The sequence below is a fragment of the Silene latifolia genome, unplaced genomic scaffold, assembly GCF_048544455.1.
Source record: "Silene latifolia isolate original U9 population unplaced genomic scaffold, ASM4854445v1 scaffold_132, whole genome shotgun sequence".
NCBI lineage: Eukaryota > Viridiplantae > Streptophyta > Magnoliopsida > Caryophyllales > Caryophyllaceae > Silene > Silene latifolia.
This window is the reverse complement of record NW_027413132.1, coordinates 39559-64316: the sequence shown is the minus strand read 5'-3', so window position 1 is coordinate 64316 and position 24758 is coordinate 39559.

Here is a 24758-nt window from a genome sequence, read left to right as displayed (position 1 = left end):
AACTTGTCTACTTGAGCCAATTTAATACAACAAAAATTAACAGTTAAAGCTAAAAAGTCAATACGCAAACGAATTATAAGCTGTTCAGAAATATAGCTGACCTATCGACCTTGCAAGACCGACAAAATTGGACTCTCACGTGGTCACTCTTCTCTCATGAAGCAAAGGGTGAATGTTATATGTAAGAGGGAGAAGAAAAGACAGTCACTCACCTAACTGCGACCTACATAGCATGCATGCAACAAAAATGAAAGACAATTCAAGTACTAATGCACAAATTCCAACCAATAATGTCCGTCACAGCCGAGGGTTTGCAAATGATTTGGGAATAGTAAGGTTCAGGTGAGAAAAGGCAAAACAAGTTATGGGAATGTGGAGGTAAAAGTGTCAAGCTAGTTCCTAACAGGACCATAATGAAACCATCCGAATCTCAACTGACTAAAAGACTAAGTACGGGTGCCCTTCATTCGGCACAAAACTCACTAGACTCAAAACACAATCTCCTCAAAAAATATGGGATAGAACGGAGGAGTCAGACGGTCACAAACTTCCTTTTTTTAAACACCGTCTGAAATAACTAACTGAACCAAATCAGCCTTTTTCGATTGTACATCTTCGAACATCTTCTCAACTTAGACAAGAGGAACACGTCTGTTTCCTCCATTTTCACATTCTCTTTTCTTTTCTTTCTTTCTTTCTTACACGTTCCAGCCTTAATTTTTTTTTTTTTTTTTTTCCTTTTTCTCCTTCCTCTATACTTACACCAACTCCAAAACAAGAAACATGGACCAAAATGCAACGGAAAAAGATATACCGCAGAAGAACATACTAACTAGCTTGACTAGGCAGGCTTAGTTTGGGATGTAGCTAATGGGTCAAAAGGCAATTTTGGCTTATGTGGAGCTAAATGGGTGAAAAGTAATAAGAAAGGGAAAATTGCAAGACCCTCCCTGCATGTGACACCAACCACAAACCCGAATATGTGCATTTGACGAGAAATTGAATGTCATAAATGTGCAAAAAGACGAACATGCTATGCAAGGAGTACTACTCAAAATCCTAATGAACTGGTCATGAATGTCACCAGTTATGGCTCTAAAAACTCAGAATTTTTAAGTAGTTTTCCAATTTATAGGTCAAGTCTAAACAGTCAGCTTATATTTGAACAGAAATTCGTAGATTATGCGTGTGACAAGCTAAAAACTATCAATAAAGTGCAAGGCTCAAGTAAATTGACAAGTTATAGTGCATTGTCATCATGGGAATCTACCGTTCCAACTCAACCTATATGCAGAAATAAACGTGAATATTTTTTGAAATTTTTGAAATTTTCTAATTTTTTTGGATTTTTCTATGAAATAAAACAATGCAGGGCTGAAAAATAAACGTGAATGCAACAAAAAATGTAAATGCAGACTCAAAAGGATGCAATACCCTCCCCAAACCAAAACGGACAACGCCCTCGTTGTCCTCCAGCATAGACCAGCAGATATATACAGGGGAACGTGAATATACAACCAACAAAATAAACATAATAAAATAAAGGAGACAAAATAAAAGAGTAAGAGATACATACAATATACGAACTTCCCCAAACCAGCCAGAAAACTGGGGAAGTGAGTAGACCAGTAGCTACTCGTCGTCGTCGTCTCCATCCACCTTGTACTCCGGGTCTTTCTCCTCCTCTCTCCTCTTCCGCTCCTCCTCATGAGCTCTCTCCACTGCCACCTCTGGGTCCTCGTCAGAAAACGGGTACCCCTCAGCCGGGTACTGGAAGAAGGAAGGGTGTGGCCAACCCTCCGGTATCGGTTTGTGTCGCCGCAAGTGGTACTCGTACAGAGGGTGTAAGGCAAGAGCCATGTCCCTCTCCATACGAGCCTGACGCTCTGTGGGTAGTACGGGTGGGAGTCGAGGGAAGTGTCCCCTCGGACTGTAACTGTCTCAGAAGTAGGCGGAGCGGTAGCTGAAGTAGGAGCAGAAGCAGCAGCTGTGGAAGTGCTAGGAGCGGAAGTAGAAGTGACTGGAGCTGGTGTAGCTCTGACCAGTCTACGACCCCGGCTTCCGTCTCTGGAACGCAAGGCAGCGGCCCGCTCTCGGACTGTGTAAGGGACCAGGGCAGCTCTGAAGGCGGCTGCGGCTGCTGGTGAGTCCGCCATAGGTGTAGAAGTGGTGGCTGGTGTACACGTGGTGGCTGCTGTGGTCGCCACTGAGGAGGGACTAGCAGCAGTGCTAGCTGTGGTGGTGACTGTAGTGGAAGTGGCAGCCTGAACTGGGCTTCCAGCTAAGCTAGCTGGAGCAAAGACCATCCCTGCAGCTGAAACAAAGAAGACTGGGGCTGCAGTGGTGACTAGGGCAGAGGTAGTGGCAACAGCAGGGGCCACTGACTCGCTCAAGGACGGGCTGGAGGACGAACTAGTGGAGGGTAGAGAACTAGTATCCATCCTGCAACATGGTAAAGGGCATGATAAGAGAATAGCTGCTAACCGTGGCTAAAACAACACGTAAAACCAGCATGTGACAGCCTGTGAATGCCCTATAAGTCGAAAAATTCAACTTTACAGCAGATAAAACCCAACAATCCTCAAAAGTTTCGAATTACAGAGTGCAAATGGCGATAGGGAGACGGGGATAGCAATTAACAACAGCGGCACGTAAGTTACAACTGAAATGAAATAAAACATGGCAGCATATACCGTCTGAATGTCGAAATTTTCGACTTAAGCAGCCCTAATCGCAAGAAATTTGCACAAAATTGAATGGGAACATGATAAGCATCGACGGGGTGTGATAGCAGTCTAAACAGCAGCAATTAAGCGACAAAGAAGCTAGTTTAGACAGAAAAACAGCAGCATTCACCAATTGACAATCGAAAAGTCGATAGTCCAGCACCCAAATCGCAAAATTCCATGTAAAAATCGAACTAAGCATGCAAAACAGCGAGGAAGGGGAATTATGATCATCAAGCAAGAAGAATAAGGGCATAAAACTCAATTAAAATCGAAAAATCGATCAACAATGGATATACAAACCCTAAATTCGATTTCACCTCATAAAATCCCAAATAGTCGAAATTAAAATGCAAAGAAGGTGAAGGAAACACTTACTTGATGATAAGGATCCTACAATATGCAATTAATCTTCAAAAATCAAGCAAAAACAAGCGATTTTCGAGCTCAAAACCGCAAACCCTAAAACCCTTCTAAAACCGTATAAATCGACACCAATAAAAGGGAAATCAAAGGGCTTTTGAAGATCAAGTAGCAAGAAACAGATTGTAGGTGACGGATTTGGAGATTGGGCAAGAAATTATGGGATTTGGGGATGAATATTAATCGCAAATGGGAGGGGTTAGACGGAAATTAGGATGAAAATGAAAGTTAGAACAAAACATAAGAGTTTAAGGCGAAAAACTCCCTGTACACTGCTCATTTCACTCGATCGAGTGATTTTAAACCACTCGATCGAGCTCTTTTATGGTCCAGCTGCTTGGTCGAGTAAAATGTTACTCGATCGACTGATCCAGCTTACGGCTTTGCTCGATCGACTGGAAAAGATGCTCGATCGATTGGATTTTCACTCGATCGAGTACAAATAGTACTCGATCGAGGACTTTTCTCGCGTAAGCTTCTTGAATTTCGTCTTTACTCCTTTGAAATGCGTGATACTTCCCCAAACCTGCATAAAAACACATCCAAGAATTCCCAAAATACCAAATACGCAAAAGCACAGTCTATAGTCTTATGTTTACGCTAAAAACTGTCTAAAACTAATTGTCCTAATTAAAACGCAATAAAACAAATTCAAAACAAATTCAAAAATTATCTATTACAAAGTGTTACACGGGGCATTTCCCCGTTTAAATCCCATCAAATTTCAGTAGCCCCTTGGTGGGCTTCTGACTGGAGGACGTCACCTCAGCAACATTGACTGTCCTCTTCATCTTCCATGAGCATGAATTATCACTTGAAACGGTAGGAGGGGAATAGCTCGCATCCACGTAAGCGTCAGCTTTCCTCGTCCTTGCTCCTTTATCACCAGCTTTAGCATCCTTATTTCCAATTTGATTGACTTTGATTACACCAAGTCCCATGACAGCTCCTTCATGGCTTTTATCTGTACCCGCAGTAAGGACAACAGACGAACTTTCCTCCTTTTTGCTCTCAATCTGAGGCGGAGGGTTAACAATAGTAGCACAATACTCCAAATTTTCATCTGGAGTGTCATTAATATGACTAATAGAAGAAAGAGCATTGCAAGGCTGGGCTTGCATGGGAGCTCTCCGGAACTTGGACTGATGAAAAATCAGCTCCTCATCCCCTACCTGAAAGGTCAAAGTCTTCCCCCCGACGTCTATTACTACACGCGCAGTGGACAAAAAATGGTCTCCCTAAAATTATAGGGGTGTGTGCATCTTCGGGGATGTCTAAGACAACAAAATCAACGGGAATAAAGAACTTCCCGATCTGAACAGGTACGTCTTCTACTATACCTAGTGGCCGTGATAAACTACGGTCGGCCATCTGAACAGTCATGTTGGTGCAACTCAGCTTTGTCAAACCAAATCTCTTAGCCAGAGACAAAGGTAAGACACTTACCCTAGCGCCTAAATCTCATAGTGCGTTATCAATCAAATGCATACCGATATGACACGGAATTGAAAAACTACCCGGGTCTGATTGCTTAGGAGGCAACTTGTTTTGAAATAGGGCTGACCCCACCTCAGTCAAAGCTACGGTCTCACTGTCATTAATAGTCCTCTTACGTGCTAAAATTTCTTTCATAAACTTTAAATAAGAGGGTACCTTAGTCAGCAATTCAGTGAACGGCACGGTGACTTCCAAGCTCTTCAAAAGTTCGACAAATTTGCCGAACTGTTGATTAACTTTGGTATTCTGCAGCCGCCTCGGGAAGGGAACCGTGATTGGTATCTCGAGTCCCTTGTTTCTTTCTTCCAAAGTGTCTTCCGGAGCAAGTTCTGTATCCTTTGGACGCTTCTTACCTCTCGAACGAGGTCTTTGCGGTGATATCTCACTTAAACGAGCACTAGCAGACTCTCGAATAAGCTTCCCGTCATCAATACTACTCGATCGACCAATCTGCTCACTCGATCAAGCCGTTTCTTCCTCAATGTCAGTCGATCGAGCACAATTTCCACTCGATCGACCAACATGTTCTTCCTGTTCACTCGATCGAGTGGAAAAACCACTCGATCGAGGGCTTCCATCTTCAGTTCTACTCGATCGAACACCAGATTTCAGCCGATCGAGCAACTGCTTTGTCGTGAGCCCTTTTTCTCGACAAACATAATCGTTCACCATCGATATTAGCTTCCCTAGGGTCTGATTTTGACACTTCCGGTCCCTCATAAGAAAGACCGCTTCTCAATTCTATCAGATTTACCGTCTCATGTGGATTCTTCTCATTTTGAGTTGGTAAATGACCCTGCTTTCTCGAGGATTGATTTGCAGGAAGTTGGGCAACTTGAGTCTCAAGTGCCTTAAATGACGCGTCCTTCTGTTGATTTTGTTGATCATTTAGCTGCAATTGCTTTGAAATGGACTGCAACATAGACTTTAGCTCACCCATTTCACTCACCCCACTAGCAGATGATGCACCTTGGTTAGGGGAATTGAAAGAAGGAGGCTTATGAAAGCCTTGTTGATTCTTGTGTGGAGGAATATACGGCTGCTGCTGGTGCGGAGGAGCGGTAGGATTGAGTACATTCTGACTACTCCACCTCAGATTGGGGTGGACATTCGGCTTGTAGTAACTGTTGTTCTGCTTGTAGTGTTGGAAGGCAGCACAAGACTCATAGGAGTTAGGACAATGATCTGAGATATGTCCCCCTCCTCCACATCTTCTACAGACGAAAGGACCGTCTGACACAGCATTCACCTGATACATCCCTCCCTTGGAAGCTCCTCCCAGCTCATATTTATCAAATCTTGCTGTAATACTCCGTATTTATAAGTCTTAGGGTACTCTATCGAGTAGGCCTTACTCTGTCGAGTAAGGGTAAGTTGCGTTTTGGAAAAGTTTCTGACCTGTTGGGTACTCGATCGAGTAGCTGGGGTACTCGATCGAGTAGGGGGGTACTCGATCGAGTATCTATGGGTACTCGATCGAGTAGCCGGTTTTACGGGGAATTTTCTCGGGTTTTGTTAAATATGCGATTAAGGTATATAAGCTTTGTCGTCATTATTCTAAATCACTTTTGCAAAACCTAAATTACTGTTTAAGAGAGAAATCAAACAAGTTCTTCATCCTAATCGCATAATTAGCAATCCCCGGAGTTTGGAAGGTCAGTTCTTAGCGTTGATTATACCGTTGAGTTCCTTGCGTCGAAGGTAAGATCTATGTACCTTTTTTATTGTCTTTCCTTTGAATTGGTTAAACCCCAATTTAGAGATTTGGGGGTTTATGTGTAGTATGTGATTTGGTAGCCTTTATGTGTTGTATGATAGGAGGAGGGTTCATAGAGGAGGCTTTTTGATTCAAAGAAGAGAGACCGTCTGATTGTGTGCTTACCAGGTAGGATTTCCTACTCAGTATTAGTCCCATAATGGGATATTGGTTGATGTATTGTATTTGGTTGTTTGATATAATAATTGTATTGTGATTGTGGTTGTGATCGTTGTTGATGGTTCGCGAGGCGTGGCCTCGGCTGAGTGGGGTCACTTGCGGGAGTGGCTTCACGCCCTAGTTTCGCCTTCTGTGGAACCCGCCACAGAAGGGATGTGCACATTAATGGACAGGGTTATCGCTCACTATGTGGAGCGGGGATTTGGTGGGTACGGCTGCGGTCCCCCACTGGCAGGGCTGGTCCAGTGGACAGTCAGTGATTGAGACGATTGGATTTGGCGTGATTGTGTGTGTGTGACAGTTAAGCTGTCTGTTTACCTTATTGTTAGTATATATTGAATTGTGTGATTAGTACTGACCCCGGTGTTGTTTTGTAAACCTGCGGTGATCCATTCGGGGATGGTGAGCAGATATTGAGCAGGTATTGAGATGAGTCTTTGGGATAGGCGGGATGGCCACGACATGATGATAGGAGTCTTCCGCTGTAGCTTATTAGTTATTTACATTTCGATTAGAACGTCGTTTGAGATCATGTATCGTACTTTTGGTTTGGTTTTGAGGATTGTAACTATTCGCTAATTATTTATAATAAACGTTGTTTCTTCATTGTTATTTGATTATCATTGCCTCGGGTAACCGAGATGGTAATGTCTTCATACCTGAGTGGTCCTGGTAAGGCACTTGGGGTATGGGGGTGTTACAAATGGTATCAGAGCAACGATCCTGAAACCTGTAACCAATGAACCTAATGAACATAGGGAGTCAATTAAAATGAACCCGGGGTAAAAGTTGTAGGAGCTAATGCAAAGGCTTAGGAGACGTCCTAAAGTCGCGGGGTCGCCCTACAATTTTGAACCGGTCACATGGGGGGAATGTTTGTCGAGTCGTATATGTGTTTGGTTAATTTGTGTAAGAATGTGATGAAATGTGTTAATTGTTGGATGTTTGAAGTGGAAGGTTGAGAATGTGAAAGGAAGGTTAATGAAATATATAGATTTGTTGTTGGAATGATAACATGTTGGATGTTCTACAATGTGGCGTTTAATAACATGATGAAATAATCTCGTAGATCGTATGAAAGGATGCGTAGCATGTTAGTTATGATGTAATGTGGTTTTATAAAGTTTAGCATGTTAGCATATGATATAGCATGCAGGTAGCGTTTCGGAATTAGCATGACTCGATCGAGTGGGACTGACTTGATCGGGTGGGTTTTTGATAATTTTGAGTTCAGAATCGAGTTTTGGGGCACTCGATCGAGTAACTAGGGCTACTCGATCGAGTAGGGGGTCACTCGACCGAGTAGCCTAGCTACTCGGTCGAGTATGTTAGAGGTCATAAGGTCTGTTTAGGGTCTGATGTTTGGGTACTCGATCGAGTATGTTGGGTACTCGATCGAGTAGCCCGTTACTCGATCGAGTATGTTTGGGCACTCGATTGAGTAGGTTCTGGGTGGCGTGTTTTCGTGTTTTGAAGTTTAGTACGTGTGTTCATATCTACCCTTTCTTATATAAGTATAGTTTCAAGATGCCGCCCAAGAAGACTGCTTTGTATGCGAGAGCTGAGCTTATGACCATAGATGACATCGTTAAGATGTTAGAACACCAGGATGCTCTTACTGAGACCCTAAAGAAAGTGAATGAGGATAAGAATAAAGATAAGGAGAAGGAGGTTGATCACTCTAAAATCAGCCTCTATATAGCGAGGTTTAACCCGAAAGAATATAAGGGAGTTGGGGAGCCTAATCTTCTTGATAGTTGGCTGAGAGAGATGGAGAACATATTAGACTTGGTTCACTGTCCTGATGAGATGAGAGTGGAACAGGCTGCGTTCTATCTGAGGGAGGCAGCTGGCAAGTGGTGGGATACAGTGAAAGTGAGTGCCAAGGAGATATATACAAACCAAGGGTTATCTGCTATACCTTGGGAGGAGTTTCGTAGGGCTGTGAGGAAGGAGTTTGTACCGGAACATGTGAGGAGTAAGTTGAGGGAAGAGTTTGACAGTTTTAAGATGACCGCTGAGATGTCTGTAGCCGAGTACTACAGACAGTTCAATGAGAAGTCTAGGTATCTTTGAGGATATGGGTTTGAGTGAGGAGAACCTGGCGTTGAGGTTTGAGAGGGGTTGACCCCTAAGATTATGGACAAGTTACCCGTGGGAGTCCTTACGATGTTAAGGAAGCTTATGAGAGGGTGGGAGAGAGCCGAGAGGTTGGTGGAGATGGCTCAGGAGAGGTTAGGTGGTGAGAAGAGGAAGTCTGAGAGCGAGGGTGGTGGCCAATCTAATCACAAGAAAGGCAACCACAATCAATCTAAGGGATTTTCTTCTGGGTCCGGTTCGATCTTTGGGCTTCCTTTGGGCGTTGCCGCGGAAGTGTGAGTAATAGTTGGGGAGTGACTGCTATAGTTTGTGGTGGTGTAGGCCACAAGAGACATGAGTGCACAAGTGCACCGGGATCTTTCCGGAGACCTGCACGAGCTTTGCGAGCAACGACCGGCCGGATCATGGCCAAACCGGGAGGTCGAGTTACAGTGGAGGCAACCGCAACGGCGGTAATTCTTATCTGAAACCACCAACGAACAACAACAACAATCAAGGGTCGGGTGCTAAGCCGACCACATCAGCCAAGATCTTGTCCAGGAGGTGGGCGGAAGACCGGGCAAGTTATTCATGATGGAGAAGAAAGCAGCTGAGGAAGATGCGCACGTTATCACCGGTACATTCCTTGTTAATGGTATTCCTACCTTTGTTTTGTTTGATTCGGGGGCTTCTCAATCGTTTGTGTCTTCGAGTCATGTTAAACAGTTGGGTTTGAGAGTATATGAGTCTGTTAGTGAGCAAGTTTTCATACCTTCGGGTGAGTCTGTATCTTGTGGGAGATTGTTTAGAGATGTATCTATGATAGTGGGGCAAGTTGATCTACCTGTAGACTTGCTGGAGTTTCCTTTTAACGGTTTTGAGATGATAGTCGGGATGGATTGGTTAGGAAAGTATAAAGCTAAGATAGACTGTCATCAAAAGAAAGTGTCTTTAAGAGGTCCTAAGGATGTTAGTGTGTCTTATCGTGGGTTTCTAGTCAAACCCAAAGTTAAGTTGATTGCAGCTGTCACCTTGAAGTCTTATCTGAGGAAGGGATGTCCTTTGATCTTGTGCCATGTGAGAGATGACCGAGTAGAGAGTCCGACAGTTGATGAGATACCAGTGGTGGGAGAGTTTGCAGATGTTTTTCCAGAGGAGATTCCGGGGTTGCCACCGAAGAGGGAGATAGATTTCACCGTTGAGTTGAAGCCAGGGACGGGGCCAATCTCTAAGGCACCGTACCGTATGGGTCCTAAGGAGATGGAGGAGCTTAGGAAGCAGTTGGATGATTTGATAGAGAAGGGATACATTAGACCAAGTGTATCGCCGTGGGGAGCACCAGTTCTTTTCGTGAAGAAGAAAGATGGGAGTTTGAGGTTGTGCATAGATTACAGGGAGCTGAACCGAGTGACGATAAAGAACAAGTATCCTTTGCCAAGGATAGATGACCTGTTTGATCAGTTGAGTGGTGCATCAGTCTTTTCTAAGATTGATTTGAGGTCGGGGTACCATCAGGTGAAGATTAGAGAGGTGGACATACCAAAGACAACTTTCACGTCGAGGTATGGCCATTATGAGTATGTGGTGATGCCGTTTGGGTTGTCTAATGCACCGGCAGTGTTTATGGATTTGATGAATAGAATCTTCAGACAGTTCTTGGACCAGTTTGTAGTGGTATTTATCGATGACATCTTAGTCTACTCTAAGACTAAGGAGGAGCATGAGGAGCATCTGAGGATCGTGTTGCAAACTTTGAGGGACCATGAGTTGTATGCTAAGCTATCCAAATGTGAGTTCTGGTTAGAGAAAGTTGCTTTTCTGGGGCATGTAATCTCTAAAGATGGGGTAGTCGTGATCCGGCGAAGATAGAGGCGGTGACAAAGTGGGAAGCACCGAAGAATGTTGCCGAGGTTAGGAGTTTCTTGGGTTTAGCTGGATACTACAGACGGTTCGTGAAGGATTTCTCCAAGATAGCTAGACCTATGACAGCGTTGATGAGGAAAGAGAATAGGTTTCGTTGGGATGAGAGTTGTGAGACGGCGTTCCAAACATTAAAGGAGCGTTTGACCACAGCTCCTGTCTTAGCTTTGCCTGAAGGGACCGAGAACTTTGAGGTTTATACAGATGCCTCGAAGAATGAGTTGGGATGTGTGTTGATGCAGAATGGTAAAGTGATTGCCTATGCTTCTAGGCAATTGAAGCCTTATGAGGAGAACTACCCTACTCATGATCTGGAGTTGGGTGCAGTGGTGTTCGCTCTCAAGATATGGAGACATTACCTTTATGGAGCAATCTTTAAGGTATTTTCTGATCACAAGAGTCTCAAGTACATTTTCACTCAAAAAGAGTTGAACATGAGGCAGAGGAGGTGGATGGAGCTGATTGGCGACTATGACATGGAAATCATCTACCATGAAGGGAAGGCCAATGTTGTAGCTGATGCTTTGAGTAGGAAGAGTGTACATTCTCTGTGTACAGCTCTATCTTTGATGAGGCGGAGAGATGAGGTAGCAAGTTTTGGGATACATATGATGCAGAAAGGAGATGCCATGGGTGATATGACAGTACATCTTGAGTTTTATGATGACATTCGAGGTAAGAAGGCGTTGGATCCTAAGATAGTGGAGTGGAGAGCTGGAGTAGAGAAAGGGACAGTGTCCCGGTTTTCTATTCATACAGATGGTAGTTTGAGGTTTGATGGTAGGTGGTGTGTTCCTAATGATGAAGAGTTGAAAAAGACTATCATGGCAGAGGCACATTGCACACCATATTCAGTACACCCGGGTGGTGACAAGCTATACAAGGATTTAAAGAAAACGTTTTGGTGGCCTGGGATGAAGAAAGAGACAGCTGAGTTTGTGTCCCGTTGTTTGACATGCCAGAGAGTTAAAGGGGAACAGCGACGACCACAAGGTAAGATTCAGTCTTTAGAGGTACCTGAGTGGAAGTGGGAATCCACTTCCATGGACTTCATTGTGGGTTTACCAAAGAGTCAACAAGGTAACAACATGATTTGGGTAATAGTGGATCGACTGACCAAGTCAGCTCACTTTGTTCCAATGAAAGATACATGGACTAAGGCACAATTGGCTGGTGTCCTTTACAGTTAGTGCAAGGACTTATAAATCTCTAAAAGGATCAAAGGGTATACTTTTGTATCATAATCAGTTGGTCCACGTTTATCAATAACGGTTGGCTTGCTAGATAAGTTTGACGTTATTGTCATACAGATGGCGGTGATCAACTGGTCCCTAAAAGTCACACCTATAGGATACGTTTGAGAGATGTGACGGTATGAAAATACAGTCATGTAGATGCCAAATTTGACTAACCAGTTAGTCCGAGTTATTTGACTAATAATTAGTCAAAATGTGATGTTGAGATATTTTATTTAATACGGATTAAATAAAAATGGCTAAGACGAATTAAGCGGTTAATTCGTAAATTGAATATAAGCGTTTTATATTTAATTAAATGTATATTGAATATAATTATACAATATTGTCTTTGTCGGACATGTATTAATAATTCAACTAATCCGTGTTATTAGTTGATGATTTAATATCCGATAACCGATGACAGTTTATAATAAACACCGCGTTGTATACATTTTAGCCTCGGACCACGAGTTAAAAATAAGGAGAAAATGGAAGCCCATTTCCTCCTAGTCCACTCGGTTTGGCCGAATGAGAGGAAACAAAAAGGAGACCTTCTCCTCTCTATTGTAAGCTAATTGTCATTTGCAAAAACAAATTAGGGTTTTGAGAAACATTTCTCTCAAAACTTTTAGATCTCACATCTAAATAAAATTCACAAAACAATCCTCTCAATATTGCAAGGCAATTAGAGGATTCATTCTAGCACAAGGGCATTTCTCGGACAATCTTGGGTGCATCGTTTAGGAGGAGATCTACTTTGATCTCTCATTGCCAATTTGCACTAGGACCGAAGATTAATTCTTATCTTTATCGTTTCATTATTGTTTTTCGTTTATGACTATAAATCACGTATTAAATTTGCGTTATAATCCTTCAAATTATGGGTTTTATACGGATATTACCCTTTAAGTGGTATCAGAGCGAGGCCACGTAAATTTTTCTATGTGATTTTCATCAAACGGATTTTGAATCGATAATTTTTTTGTTTAAATTCCTTGCGGCACAATTTTTTCCTCTCGGCAATTTTTTTTAATTGCTGCGTTTTTTTTTGTATTGTGCCTTGGGAACCGTGTCTTGTATACACGGTGTTGGTTGTCTTTTGTTTTCATTTTGATCTTTGCATATTGTATTGTAATCGATATTCATTGCAATATGTAAAAGATCTATCAAAGTGATTGCATAAAATTTCGTGTGGCATTATTTTGTTTCGAAATTTTTTTTTGGAAACCGTGTGTTTTATGTACACGGCCTGATTTGTTTTGCATCGTTATGCGTGCCACACAATTTTGATAGATCATTCGATCTCTTGTTTTCAATCATTCTTTACATGTTGTAATTTTAATCGATCATTATTGCAATATGTTAAAGATGTATCAATTGTAATTTCAATTCTATACGGATTAGATTAAATTGCAATTGGGTTTTTACAAATCGTTTTGTTGTTTGATCTTTTGTTGATCACGTAATGTTTGAACCGTTTTTGTTCCTTTTGTTGCTCACGTTTTCAGCAGCAATTTAAAAAAAAAAAAAAAAAAAAATTTTACGGGTACTGTTCACGCCCAGCAGTGAAAAAAAAAAATTTGTTTTTTTTTCGGCCTTTATTGCATAAAACGGATTTATGCTCTCGCTTGATAGTGAAACGGTTCACCCACGTCAAATTAAGTTACTTTAAAACGATTTATAGTAACGGATTATCTCGGATTAAAATTAACTTGACTAAAGCGGTTTTGTCATATAATTTTAATTGTCTTTGGTGGTTAGGATAAATTTAACATAATTACGGAATTATGTCACGAATAAATTTAAATTTTAGTTGATGCATTTTATTTATCGTTTTTGATTTTTGAATGCTTTTAATTACGTATTTATTTATTTTTGCAAACGGTTGTAACTTAGTGTGGCCTTAGTAGAACGTGTTACCGTAATGATGGAACACGGTCTTGGTTGTATTTTGAGATCTCGTATCTCCCTTTTATTTCTTTTAATTACAGTTTTTATTTAGAATGTAAATAGGTTTATATTTTGTAAATTTTAATTGTAATTTTGAGAAGACTAAAGATGGAAATCGGATGCTCACTCCCGCTGCATGGACAAAGATAGAACATCAAGACAAGCTTTTCGGGTCCAACGGTGGATTCCAAAGTTGTATTATGTTCTTTTTACTAGGATAGGCCACACTAGGAATTTTTATTTACGTATTGCATTCATTTATTTATTTATTTTATCGTAACGATAGTATGCATCATATTCCGCCTAAAAACCAAACCACCTAATAATTGCATGAAAACTGACACATATAGAGGTCACGAGTTAGTTTTCTTTGACATTCTCATGTCAAACGATTTAAGCCATCATCTAAATTAATTCATTCACGCAGTTGCTAGTTATTCGTTCACTTAAAATGAATTGAAACTTAGTTGATGGGATCTTCCTCGTATAAACAAAAATTGAGAACGGTCTTTATAGGTCAAACTCCAATGAATCCCTTCTTCGTCGGTAGGCATAATATGACCCCTTCTACGTCGGGTAAGTTGGAACCGATTGACTTATTTTATCTCAACACTATGGTCACTCGTACGATCCTGTGATCATGGTGGACTATAGATAGGATTTACGGAAATCTATCGACCAAGAGTTTTTACGGAAGAACTAGCTAAACAGTTGGCTTATCAATTTACGGAAATTGAGTCTTGGGATCACTTGTATTATTCTTGAGGGAGATCAATTATACAAGTGCAATGAGTCTACACGATTAAAATGAATTTTAATAGACTTAAATCACCTCGATGAGTTGCTTATTTCGTTTTGTGTTCTCTTTCTTTTTCAAAGTGTAGATCACGTTCACATAAACCGCAAATAACAATATGGTGGTCACTTGAACGACCCAATGCCAAGTGCCACATTGGACCGTGAGTCCTGGCCGGATCTTCATGAATCGATGAATCACAACTCGATCAAGAATGATGGATCAAACTTCGCGGATCGGGAGGCGATTACGGAATGCTTTGCCGCTGACGGAAGCTCAAATTTCTGCTTGAGCCCATGCCGTCAAACCCAGGCCCCACGGCTGGAATTAACGAGATCGACAAGTATAACGATTTCGCCTTGGAAGCGGGTGCGATTAAAAACGTACTTATTTTTGCAATGGAACCCAATTTGCAGAAACGCTTCATAGCCCAAGGTGCAAACAAGATTTTCACCACGCTCACCAAGGAATTCTCGAAAGCACCGAGAATCGTGACCTATGAGCATACCACTCGCTTCTTTGATGCGAGACTCCAGAAGGGCCAACCGGTTAGCCCACACATTCTCAGCATGATTGAGAATGTCGAGAAGCTGGAGACGCTTGATTGTAAGATCAGCGAGAACATTGTTATTGACCGCATGCTTCACTCACTCCACGATGGTTATCGCAATTTAGAGCGAATTACTATATGAATGATTTGAAGAAAAGTCCCCATGAACTGCACTCCCTTCTCGTACAGACCGAGAAGGACATGAAGTTCAGTGGGAGCATGAAACAGGATGTTCTCGTTGTGTCAAACAAGGGCAAGGGTAAGGGCAAAGTTCAGCCAGGCCTAGCAGTAGGCAAACCGAAGTTCAAGAAGTCGGGTCCAGGTAAGAGTGGGCCTGGTGAGTCGAGCACCTCATCAGGCGCGACAAAGAGCAAGAATGAAAACATGGAATGCCATCATTGCCACAAGACTGGGCATTGGAGGCGTACATGTCCTGTTTATCATGAGGACTTAAAGGCAGGTCGTGTTAAACCTGTTGGTATGTCTTCTTCTTCTACTTTTATTCATATGATTGAGATTAACCACGCAAGTTACGGAACTTGGGTACTTGATACTTGGTTGTGGTTCTCATCTCTGTAATCATGTGCGGGGCTCTCAAAACATCGAACCCCTCGTAAAGGGTGAGGTGGACCTGCGTGTTGGGAATGGAGCACGAGTGGCTGCCGTCTCAAGGGGAACATATGTGATCCAGCCTCCTAGCGGATTTGAGTTATTTTTATATAACTGCTATTATGTACCCAGTCTTTCGAAAAACATTATTTCAGTTTCTACACTTGACAAACTTGGTTTTTCATTTGTAATAGAGAATAATACTTGCATTTTCTCTTTACACGATATGATTTATGGCAAGGCAGTCTCCATGAACGGAATTTATGTTTTAGATCAGACCACCGAAATATTACACGTAATGAATAAAAAGTTAAAGGTTGGTGACAAAGATCAAACGTATCTATGGCACTCCGTATGGGACACATAAATGAGAAACGCGTTAAACATTTCATAAAGAATGGAGCTATCTCCGCCTTTGATTTTCAATCATTTGGCACGTGTGAATCATGTCTCATCGGTAAGATGACTCGGATTTCCTTCAAAGGTGTTGGAATGCGCGCTGCTGACCTATTAGGACTCATACACACGGATGTATGTGGCCCTATGTCAATCACCGCACGAGAAGGCTATAGGTATTTCATCACTTTCACGGACGATTTAAGTAGATATGGCTATGTCTACTTAATGAAGCACAAAAGTGAATCCTTTGAGAAATTCAAGGAATACCATAATAGGGTACAAAACCTATTGGGTAGAAAGATTAAAACACTGCGTTCGGATCGTGGTGGCGAGTATCTTTCTCACGAGTTTGATCAACACCTTAAAGACTCGTGGGATTGCCCTACGATTAACTCCACCTGGAACACCTCAGCTGAATGGTGTGTCCGAACGGAGAAATCGAACACTACTTGATATGGTTCGATCCATGATGAGTCACACCGTGTTGCCTGACTCACGGTGTGGGGTTATGCTCTTTTGTCAGCTGCTCTAATACTTAACCGAAGTCCGTCTAAAGCTGTTGACAAGACTCCATATGAACTATGAAAGGGAACGGTCCCTAACTTGTCCTTTATACGGGTTTGGGGCTGCGAGGCTTATGTCAAGTGGAGACACGAGGATAAGCTCGGCCCGCGATCAGTCAAGACATACTTTATAGGTTATCCTAAAGGAACACTTGGTCATTACTTCTATTCGCCAACCGAACAACGTGTTTTTGTTGCGGCTAGTGCGACATTCTTAGAGAAGGAATTTCTCGAGAATGCAAAGAGTGATAGAACCTTCGACCTGTCGGAGATTCCAGAACCAAATACCGAGCAACCATTAGAGGAACCAATTCCTTCAATCCCGGCTGCGGTGAATATTCCAGAGGAACCTAGAAGGTCGGGTAGAGTCTCTATTCCTCCGGACAGATACATTGGTATGGTCGAGGAACATGACATAGATGACGTTCTACTCTTAACGAGTAGTGAACCCGCAACCTATAAAGGTGCCATGACTAGTTCCGACTCAAAGCTATGGCTTGAGGCCATGCAATCCGAGATGGACTCTATGTATGAGAACAACGTATGGGATCTTGTTGACTTACCTGCTAAGGTTCGTCCCCTTCAATGCAAATGGCTTTACAAGATAAAGCATTCTGTGGAAGGTCAACAAGATATCTATAAAGCACGACTAGTTGCTAAAGGTTTCACCCAAGTGCCAGGTTTGCATTACGATGAAATTTTCGCACCCGTAGTCATGCTGCGTTCCATTCGGATTATCTTAGCGATTGCCGCTTTTCATGACTATGAAATTTGGCAAATGGATGTGAAAACCGCCTTCTTAAACGGTTTTTTGGAGGAAGAGTTGTACATGGTACAACCCGAAGGTTTCATCGATCCACAACATCCTAAGAAAGTGTGCAAGCTTAAGCGTTCCATTTATGGACTTAAGCAAGCATCTCGGAGTTGGAATCATCGCTTCGACCAAGTGATTAAAGAAAATGGATTTACTCGATCGGTCGAGGAACCATGCCTTTATATCAAGTCGAGTGGGAGCAAGATTGTCTTCCTAATATTGTATGTCGATGACATACTCCTGATTGGGAATGACATACCTCTCTTAACTTCGGTGAAAGTATGGTTGAAACACCATTTCCAGATGAAAGATCTGGGAGAAGCACAAAGAATTCTGGGCATCCGTATCTATCGAGATAGATCACGACGGATGTTATCTCTCGATCGAGTCTTACATAGACAAAGTCCTAGAGAGATTCAAAGATGACTAACTCCAAGAAGGGGTTTCTTCCTATGGCTCCAGGGGTGCATTTGAGCAAGTCTCAGTCACCAGAGACACCGGAAGAGAAAGAGCGCATGACACGGATTCCTTATGCCTCGGCTATAGGATCAATCATGTATGCCATGATATGCACACGTCCGGACGTGGCATATGCATTGAGTATGACAAGTCGATTTCAACAGCATCCAGGTGAATCACATTGGATGGCTGTCAAGAACATTCTTAAGTACCTACGGAGGACTAAAGATTGGGCATTGACTTATGGAGGCGCTCAAAAGCTATGCGCAACCGGTTACGCAGATGCTAGCTTCCAAACGGATCGAGATGACTCGAAATCTCAGTCTTGATTCGTTTTTACTCTTAATGGCGCTGATCACCGGAAGAGTTCCAAACAAACTATTACAAAGAGATTCTATGACCGAGTCCGAGTACTATGCCGCGTCTGAAGCTACAAAGGAAGCGATATGGATGCGTCAATTCTTACATGGACTATCTATAGTGCCTAGTTCGAATGACCCGATCACCATCTATTGCGACAATAGAGGTGCCATCTTCCAAGCTAAGGAGCCAAAGTCTAGCGACAAGTCTAGACATGTACAACGGAAAGCTCATCTAATCCGAGATTACGTGGAGCAAAAGGAAGTAGTGATAGAAAAGATTGCTACAGATGATAACATAGACGATCCTCTCACTAAACCATTACGACAAGATAAGCATGAAGGGCATGTTAATTCCATGGGAATTAAACGTGTTCCTAAGTTGTAGTACTCTTTTATGGATTAGATTCATCCTCTTTTGTACTCTATACAACATCATCGTTTTGATATTTATATATTTTGTTTTTCATGTGGATTTGTACGACAAATTTTGAACACCACAAAGTGAACTGAACAAACATTATATTTTTGGTCCTTAATTGCCCACGTGAGCTGATAACTCAAAGTAATTATTTTGTGACGTTGGTTGATGGTGGGTTCAACGAGCCATAAGTCAAAAGGTTGACTGACCAATCACAGAGGCGATTTATACGAATATTTCGTAGGACACAATTGTGACATCGACGTGGAGTCCTAAATGTTTTATAACATTCGGTGCCCGGTCGTGGATAGGACCTCCATGGTGATCCTAAGAGTCGATTCTTTTGACTATCGACTGTCTCTTGAGACTAAGGCATTTTGGGTGACTTTGGTTTCTTTCTCACGGTCATCCGTAACAGGGGGCCAAGTAGATTGTTTCGGTCATTTCATGCGTGCTTAGATCGGAAGGAGTTCGAGTTGAAGGAAATATTCACCTTTATCAGTACTCGATATTTCTCGGGGCCACTCGAGGAGTCAGAATCGAAATGCATGGCCATGCTCGGATACGGATTCGTTTTATCAGTTAAGTTACTCTCTAGTCGGGGAAACCACTCTAGATACAGATCGATTGTAAAATACGACCTTTGCGGATCCGGATCTGCAAATTGTTTTACATTGAGTGGGAGAAATTTTAAATGAATATGAGAATCGGTTATCGCATACACTTGTACGGACAAGTGGGAGTTTGTTGGAGGTGGTGTCCTCCAGTTAGTGCGGATAACGTCATTGCACATACACTTGTACGGACAAGTGGGAGCTTGTTGGGGCTGGTGTCCTTTACAGTTAGTGCAAGGACTTATAAATCTCTAAAAGGATCAAAGGGTATACTTTTGTATCATAATCAGTTGGTCCACGTTTATCAATAACGGTTGGCTTGCTAGATAAGTTTGACGTTATTGTCATACAGATGGCGGTGATCAACTGGTCCCTAAAAGTCACACCTATAGGATACGTTTGAGAGATGTGACGGTATGAAAATACAGTCATGTAGATGCCAAATTTGACTAACCAGTTAGTCCGAGTTATTTGACTAATAATTAGTCAAAATGTGATGTTGAGATATTTTATTTAATACGGATTAAATAAAAATGGCTAAGACGAATTAAGCGGTTAATTCGTAAATTGAATATAAGCGTTTTATATTTAATTAAATGTATATTGAATATAATTATACAATATTGTCTTTGTCGGACATGTATTAATAATTCAACTAATCCGTGTTATTAGTTGATGATTTAATATCCGATAACCGATGACAGTTTATAATAAACACCGCGTTGTATACATTTTAGCCTCGGACCACGAGTTAAAAATAAGGAGAAAATGGAAGCCCATTTCCTCCTAGTCCACTCGGTTTGGCCGAATGAGAGGAAACAAAAAGGAGACCTTCTCCTCTCTATTGTAAGCTAATTGTCATTTGCAAAAACAAATTAGGGTTTTGAGAAACATTTCTCTCAAAACTTTTAGATCTCACATCTAAATAAAATTCACAAAACAATCCTCTCAATATTGCAAGGCAATTAGAGGATTCATTCTAGCACAAGGGCATTTCTCGGACAATCTTGGGTGCATCGTTTAGGAGGAGATCTACTTTGATCTCTCATTGCCAATTTGCACTAGGACCAAAGGTTAATTCTTATCTTTATCGTTTCATTATTGTTTTTCGTTTATGACTATAAATCACGTATTAAATTTGCGTTATAATCCTTTAAATTATGGGTTTTATACGGATATTACCCTTTACAATTGGCTATGGCCTATCGAAAGAACGTGCTTAAGTTACATGGAGTCCCTTAGGACATAGTGTCTGACAGAGATGCGAGGTTTATATCGAGGTTTTGGAAGGAGTTGCAGGAATCGTTGGGAACAACTTTGAAGATGAGTACAGCATTTCATCCTGCGACAGACGGGCAGACTGAGAGAACAATCAAGACTCTTGAGGATATGTTGCGAGCTTGTGTGATGGATTTTGGTGGTAGCTGGGAGCAGAGGTTGGACTTGATAGAATTTTCTTATAATAACAGCTATCACACGAGTATTGGTATGGCACCGTTTGAGGCTTTGTATGGGAGAAGATGTAGGAGTCCAATCTGTTGGGACGATAGTCTTTGAAGTGGTTTTGGGACCAGAGATGGTGCATGAGATGGTGGAACAGATTAAAATGATCGGGAAAGGATGAGAGCAAACAGGATCGACAAAAGAGTTATGCAGATCTACATCGCCGGGATATAGAGTTTCAGGTTGGGGATAAGGTTCTTCTGAAAGTGTCTCCTATGCGTGGGGTTATGAGATTTGGGAAGAAAGGCAAGCTGAGTCAGAAGTTCATCGGTCCTTATGAGATCTTAGAGCGAGTGGGAGAGGTTGCTTATCGTCTGGCTTTACCTGCTGCGTTAGAGAGAGTACATAATGTGTTTCACGTATCGCAGCTGCGGAAGTATGTGAGTGACCCGTCACATGTGTTAGAGGCAGAGAGCTTAGAGCTAGATGAGTCCTTATCATATCTTGAGGTGCCTAAGCAGATTCTAGACCGAAAGGTTAGAAAGACTAGGAGTGGTGAGACAGTTTTGCTTAAGATCCTTTGGTCTAACCACGAGACCGAGGAAGCTACATGGGAGCCAGAGGAGGCTATGAAAGAGCGTTACCCTTTCCTTTTTGATCAGGTATGTATGGTTACGGGGACGTAACCTTGTTTCTTTTAGGGGGGTAGGAGATGATCGCGAATAGTTTTTAAGAGTTTTATACCCCTTTTACATGTTGTGTCGGTATGTTTGTCGGGATGAGTTGGGTTAGTATCATGTTTTATGTTGAATTTTGTTTGATTGTTGAGTCGGGAATGTTGTGGGAGTACCTTTGTTTAGTAGTGGTTTGAACTTCGGGGACGAAGTTCCTTTTAAGGAGGGAAGACTGTAATACTCCGTATTTATAAGTCTTGGGGTACTCTATCGAGTAGGCCTTACTCTGTCGAGTAAGAGTAAGTTGCGTTTTGGAAAAGTTTCTGACCTGTTGGGTACTCGATCGAGTAGATGGGGTACTCGATCGAGTAGGGGGGTACTCGATCGAGTATCCATGGGTACTCGATCGAGTAGCTTTTTTTTACTGAGGAATTTTCTCGGGTTTTGTTAAATATGCGATTAAGGTATATAAGCTTTGTCGTCATTATTCTAAATCACTTTTGCAAAACCTAAATTACTGTTTAAGAGAGAAATCAAACAAGTTCTTCATCCTAATCGCATAATTAGCAATCCCCGGAGTTTGAAAGGTCAGTTCTTAGCGTTGATTATACCGTTGAGTTCCTTGCGTCGAGGGTAAGATCTATGTACCCTTTTTATTGTCTTTCCTTTGAATTGGTTAAACCCTAATTTAGAGATTTGGGGGTTTATGTGTAGTATGTGATTTGGTAGCCTTTATGTGTTGTATGATAGGAGGAGGGTTCATAGAGGAGGCTTTTTGATTCAAAGAAGAGAGACCGTCGATTGTGTGCTTACCAGGTAGGATTTCCTACTCAGTATTAGTCCCATAATGGGATATTGGTTGATGTATTGTATTTGGTTGTTTGATATAATAATTGTATTGTGATTGTGGTTGTAATCGTTGTTGATGGTTCGCGAGGCGTGGCCTCGGCTGAGTGGGGTCACTTGCGGGAGTGGCTTCACGCCCTAGTTTCGCCCTTCATGGAACCCGCCACGGAAAGGGATGTGCACATTAATGGACAGGGTTATCGCTCACTATGTGGAGCGGGGATTTGGTGGGTACGGCCGCGGTCCCCCATCGGGCGGGGGCTGGTCCAAAGGACGATCGGTGATTGAGACGATTGGATTTGGCGTGATTGTGTGTGTGATTTAAGTCGTCTGTTTACCTTATTGTTAGTATATATTGAATTGTGTGATTAGTACTCGACCCGGTGTTGTTTTGTAAACTGCGGTGATCCATTCGGGATGGTGAGCGAGATATTGAGCAGGTATTGAGATGAGTCTTTGGGATAGCCGGGATGGCCACGACATGATGATAGGAGTCTTCCGCTGTAGCTTATTAGTTATTTACATTTCAGTTAGAACAGTCAGTTTGAGATCATGTATCGTACTTTTGGTTTGGTTTTGAGGATTGTAACTATTCGCTAATTATTTATAATAAACGTTGTTTCTTCATTGTTATTTGATTATCATTGCCTCGGGTAACCGAGATGGTAATGTCTTCATACCTGAGTGGTCCTGGTAAGGCACTTGGGGTATGGGGGTGTTACACTTGCAGTGAGAGCTTCAAGTGCAGCGACAGAAGAAGATTCAGCAGCTCTTCTTTGATTACCTTTAGAGTTCCCATATTCGGCCTTATGGGTGGCCAAATCATCAATGATCTTCCACCCCTTAGTCTCTCCCATATTCTCAGCAAATCGGCCATTGGCTGCAGCATCCAAGATAGCCCTCTAATCGTCATACAACCCGTTATAGAACTGATTGCATAAACTCCACTTTTCGAACCCATGGTGCGGAATGGTTCGCACCAACTTCATGAAGCGGACCCATGCCTCGTGAAAGTTCTCGTCAGGCCCTTGTTTAAAGCTCGTTATCTGAGCTCTAATGGCAATAGTCTTCGATGCAGAAAAGTACTTCTTATAGAATGCTAAGGCGGTGAATTCCCGATCGATTATACCGTGAGCAGCCCGGTCCAAATCCCTATACCACTCCCTCGCAAAGATCGCGGAGTGAGAAGATAAACATGGTTTCTTTTATCTGATCCTGGGTCACGCCAAAGGGGAGGTATGGAGCAGCAATAATCGATAAAAGTCTCCATGTGCTTAGCCGCATCTTCATTTGCCGCTCCCCAAATTGGTTTTTCTCAACCAGATTAATATAAGCTGGCTTTGGCTCGAATTTTCTCGCCTCCCCTGGTAATTCAAACCCCTTATAGAGATTTGCAGCTGTCGGCTCAGAGTGACTGGCAATGGTTGCTTCTTCGGCCATTTCTAGAAAGTTCGGAGAAGTGACAGTTTCAGCTGATGAATTGGAAACTGGAGATGAAGGTAGATCTTCCTCGAACAGCTGGTTCTCGTAAAAGCGTGACAGAGTACTTAGCTCTTCCTCTGTCGGTAATACCCTTTGTGATCGCCTCAACTCGCGCAGAGATTTCTCAAGCTCAGGATTATAAGGCAATAATTCACCGCCCTGTGACCTGCGCATAAGAGGAAACTACGAACAGGATATAAGAATAGTCTAAGGAACGTATGTCCCTTAAACTGAAAAACAGACTAAAATAAAGACAACAAAAAATTAGAACAATTGCCTCCCCGGAAACGGTGCCAAAATTTGACACGGCTATCGCAACCCTATCAAAGATAAAACCTAACGGTCTCAACTAAAATGTAGCAGAGACAGTCGAGTATCGAATCCACGGGGAAGTAATGTAATTAACAGTTGCCTAATTCTAGTCCTAAAGTAACAATGGGGGTTTTGTTTGAATTTGATTCTAAACTACGAAGTTTGAAAGGAAGAGAATTAAAGTAAAGAGCAGTAAAGGCAATAAAATATGATTAAACTATCAAGAAGAGAGGGACATGTCGGGATTTCGGTTCACTACGGTAGTCCAATAACTCAGCTGTAAATGATTCAGACGAACTAATGTGAGACGGATGTGGAAAGGTCCTTTCGGTCCACTTTCTATCCTAAAATATCACTAACTTAACTTTCGTCCTCATTAGGGTAGTCTATCTTTTATAGCAGCCTATTTAGTCCAATCTTTCGATCCAGGATTAATTTTAGCCAGATTAAAGGGTGACATAGAAGCGTGCACTCAACTAGGTCGGATAGTTACAGTTAAATTGCTATAGTGACAGGGTCTCATAATCAATTCGTCTAATTCATTTACTACATCGTCATATTTCTACCGCAGATTCCCTAATCCCAACATGAGGGGGGTTTAGCTACTCATATCGGTGATTAAACTAACAAAGAATTAAATTCCCAAAT